This window comes from Zootoca vivipara, chromosome 12 (assembly GCF_963506605.1).
Source record: "Zootoca vivipara chromosome 12, rZooViv1.1, whole genome shotgun sequence".
Lineage (NCBI taxonomy): Eukaryota > Metazoa > Chordata > Lepidosauria > Squamata > Lacertidae > Zootoca > Zootoca vivipara.
In genome coordinates this window covers 49,302,635-49,307,070 of record NC_083287.1, presented here as the reverse complement: position 1 = coordinate 49,307,070, position 4,436 = coordinate 49,302,635, and positions in this window count along the sequence as shown.

Sequence of the window (4,436 nt, the reverse complement as noted above, 5' to 3'; positions counted from 1 at the left end):
CATGGCAAACGCTATTTTTTAACCTGCCTAGCAGTCCTGGTTCTGAAGGCACCCTCCAATGTATTTAAAATGCAACAAAATAGGCAAAAGAAACTAGTAAGAGGCAAAGGTGTATACAGTACATTTTTCGCAGATGTTCCAGCTGCTACTCAGCTTCTGAATCCATGGACCACAAAAAAATCAAAGAGTAAATTGCCCTGAAATGTTAGCCTCTCACCTAGGAGGCTGCCGCTGCTGGGGGCAGATTCACAAGGCTCCAGGAGAGCAAATGTGTTTATATAGCAAGAAAGCTTCATGATCTTAATTAGCACCCACATTTTAAGTATTAATGAAGAACTACAAGTATCACCTCTGATGTAGTAACTTGTTTTTATGATGTGATGGTTCTTGCACCCGAACCTTTCCTCCTGTGACACAGGATAAAAACCTTGATCCTTGAAGAGACCTTCCCAAACTGAAAAATAAGTTGCTGTCTCGCCACTAGAGGTCACCCAGGATTCATTCAGTATTTTAACTAATATGAGACAGAAATGCAGGGTTCCTGTTCTGGAGATAATGCTCCTTAAGGCTGTGCTGGACTTAACTTGCTGCCATTAAAATGGCTTGGTCAGGACAGGGGCAGGCAGCCATGTCACGGAGCATCATTCTCCCATCAAGGCACACCCCAAAAGCCACAAACCAAGTCTGCTGGTCATCATCAGAAGGTGATCTTGAACCTGGATGTATCATGTGCAAGGACACATTAGGTACCTTACTTCGCTTTTCCAAGGGACAGGACTAGAAAATGGTAGGTTTAGTTTTTCCGAAATGTCCTGATGCACGTTGGGTGGTAACTTTATGATTGAACACAGTCATTTGGGTGATGACAAGTATCAGTCACATGAGATTTTCTTCTCAGATAAGTGGGGATGTAGCAGCTCCTCCTACCAGTGTCATTGTCCTTACACCTAACTAGCACTTTCTGATGGGAAGACAATGTGCTGGTTATCTGTTACTCTTTATTCTGTCTGTATGGCTGAAAGCATATCTGCACTTGCTTGGAGACAATTCGTTTTAAGAATTCTTGAAGGGCCCAGCCATGGTGGTGGAGAGGAAGTGGGGCTCCTGACATTTTTTCTGCATCCTTTTTGGTGCTAGGTTTCTTAACTGTGTTTTAAATACAGGCTGTGAACAGTGCTTCCTTGCTGTGTCTGTTGTAAAGACAGTCTGTTGTAAATACTTTTTGCTCTTTACAGCTTGTTTCTACCGTAATTGTGCTATACTGTGTGTGTGTGTGTGTGTGTGTGTGTGTGTGTGTGTGTGTGTAATATAGTCATACCTCCATTTACGTAACCATCTGGGGAGCTGCCATGTTTGCAGCAAGCAGTCAAGGCACATGCAGGCTCCTCGGTCAGTGGGGCTCAGCACCCACCTGGACTCAAGCAGCCTGGATTCCACCTGGGAACATGAGTCCTTCAGGGGGCCTCTGGCATTTGAGGATGGTGATAACATGGATAGAACACTGCTCTCCTTTAAAAAAAAGGTTATGTGGAGAAGGTCCATAGCTCAGTGGTAGAGCATCTGCTTTGCATGTGGAAGGTCCCAGGTTCAAGCCTGGGAGTGCTCCTTTCCTGAAATCCTAGAGAGCTGCTGCCAGTCAGTGCAGACAGTACTGAGCTAGATGGACCACCAGTCTGACGCATGTAAGGCAGCTTCCTGTCTTCCACTGAAACGTTAATGGGGAGATGCCTCGCAAGCAGCTGCTTTTCGTAAGGAAGCCTTCCGTTAGCACCTACCGTGTGCCATTTGGCTTTCCTTTTTAAAAATAAGTTTTAAAAATCCGTTGAGTTGTCACATTTATGAGTACTATGAGAGCTAATTAGTGTAGAAGCCATTAGCCCTGCGTCTTTTACTCAAACACTGAAAGCACCCCAAAAGCTGCCACTCCAGCTGGAAAGAATTGTGCAAGTATTTGCAGTTTGCACAGCAAGAGTAATTGGCAGAAGCGTGAGAATGTTGTAATCTGCTCAGGAACAGGAAAGCAAATAAAAGATGCATTCATCCACCCCAAACGAGTAGGCAGAAGAATTGGCTGGAAGCCTCAAAAGCTGCCCAGTCCCCCCACCAACACTCTGACACTGTAGGACGGGTACTATTGAAGTCAATTGAACTCCACAGTCTCCCCCGCCGTCCCTTTTTCTCCTGTGCCCAGTTAACTCTGCTGCTCATCCTTGCTCAAAACCTATCAAGATTGCAACCCAATATAATAATAATAACAACAATCAATCATTTAAAAATAAAATATTGGCCCATGCCCTCCCCTCCAGGAAACTATCAGCTGCAGGAGCTCTTGTGCAGCTTACACCAAATGCCCCCCTTCTCCCTTCTGTCTTAGGGATATTTAGCCTCTTGGTTTTTTTCCCATATATGAATTACACTTCTGAATGAATGAACTTTATTATGGTCACAGACCAACATAATTCCCCCCCCCCAATATATGTATTTTTTGTACTTTTGCCATCTTACGGGATTTCCTCTTAGCATGATGGTACCTCCACTCTTGGCTTCCTCTGTTTTCCCTCCATTTCCCTCAGCACTGCCCACCTGAGTTGTTATTAGAGTAAATGGCTGTTTCATTAAAGGCAAGCTGAAAACAAGGTTTGTCACCTGCTTTGGCATTGTATGATATATTTTTTTTATTGAAACGAAAAGCTGCTTGAGGGAACTAGATTAGAACTACCGTGTTTCCCCCCTTTTAAGACACCGTCTTATAACTTTTTTCCCCTCAAAAAAACACAGGGCGGCTTACTTTCAGTGGGATGTCTTATTTTTTAATTACTGGTACGGTTTTTACGGCTCAGGGCACTGGCTCAGGGCGCTGCTGTGCTCTCTTGAGTGCTCAGCACTGCAGCAGCCACCGGTTCCGGGCGGCGGGGCAGCAGGCGTCCTTGGCCAGGCCAGGCGGAGGCCACTGGCTCAGGCGCTCCCCCCGCCGCTGCAGGGTGCTCCAAGCTCCTTGGCTGGGCCAGGCAAGGAAGAAGCAGTGAGCCCAGCGGTGGTGGCAAGCGGTGGTGGCAAGCGGAGCACGGGGATGCAGCCAGCAAGGCGGGAGCGCGATCAGCTGTTAAGCAGAGCTCTTGGCCGCATGGAGCGACTCTGTGAGTGGAGGTGCCTGTGGGGGTTGGTTTCCATGGCGTGGAAGTATGGCTTATTTTGGGGGTATGTCTTATATTTCTCAAATGCTTAAAAACCCTGCCATGGCTTACTTTATGACTATGTATTAAAAAGGGGGAAACAGGGTATGGGGTGGCAATGGGGACACCAATTGGGATCACTGTAATTGGGATCACTGGCAATGGGTGAATGCACAACCTGCTTTGGTCAGCTAGCAAATGGGCCTTTTTAATTCAATCTAGTGAAGAGAGAGGATGATAAAGTATACACACACTTAATATTTACATAGCACTTGCACCATTCAAAGCATTTCACTGCATACACTATTTGCAGTACAGTAATCCTTACACCAGACCTGTAAAGTAGGCCAGTGTTATTGCAGATGGGGAGGCTGAGGTTGAACTAATATGGCCAGGTAGTGTATTTGTGGTGGAGAGATGTGAACCAGCAGCCTCACAGCTCATTCTCTCAAGTCGCTACACCAGGAATGGGCTTTGGGAGGAAAGCAGTGATTCCTGCTGACCCACCCACCAACACTGCCTTCTTGAGTTGGCCTTCTAACAATATAACTTGTTTTAGAGGTATAGAATCAGCCTTGTAGGCCAAATTTGACAGAAGGTGGGACTGCCCTTCTGTCAACCACCTCACATCACAATGACATCAGGTGGAAGGTGCTTTGAAGTCCCAAAGTTGGGTTTCAAAGCACCTTGCAAGTCGTTGCTAAAAGGAAGGATTTCCCCCTCTGCTTTTGCAGGGGATTCCATGCAAACCGTTTCCTGAAACGGGAAAGGGTTTGGCTGGAATGCTGCCGAACTGAGCAGGATTTAACCCCCACTATCAGCTGATGAGCTGGGGTTAAATCCTGCTCAGCTTGGCTGTGTACCACAATGCCTGCTGGGAACAGGTGCACGTAGCCAAACTGAACAGGATTTAACCCTACACAGCTGATGAGCAGGGTTGTTAATTCCTGCTGCTTTGGCTGCATGTGTTTGTTCCCTGCTGGTAACAGGCATATGCAGCCAATGCAGGATTTAAGTCCATCGGATGATAAAATGAGTGATATCAGCTGATGGGTTTGAGGAAAATGGTCTTATAGGCCAACTTGGATACCCTGGTGGGCTAAGATTAGCCCACAGGCCAGAGGTTCCTGATTCCTGAGATAGAGGAATTATCAATTATTTTAACCGCAGATACTTACAAAATTGCTTCCTTCCTTTTCTCCCCCATGCCAGTTATATTTCTTGTATTAGACTTTCATTTGATGCTGTGGAATATGGAAGCCT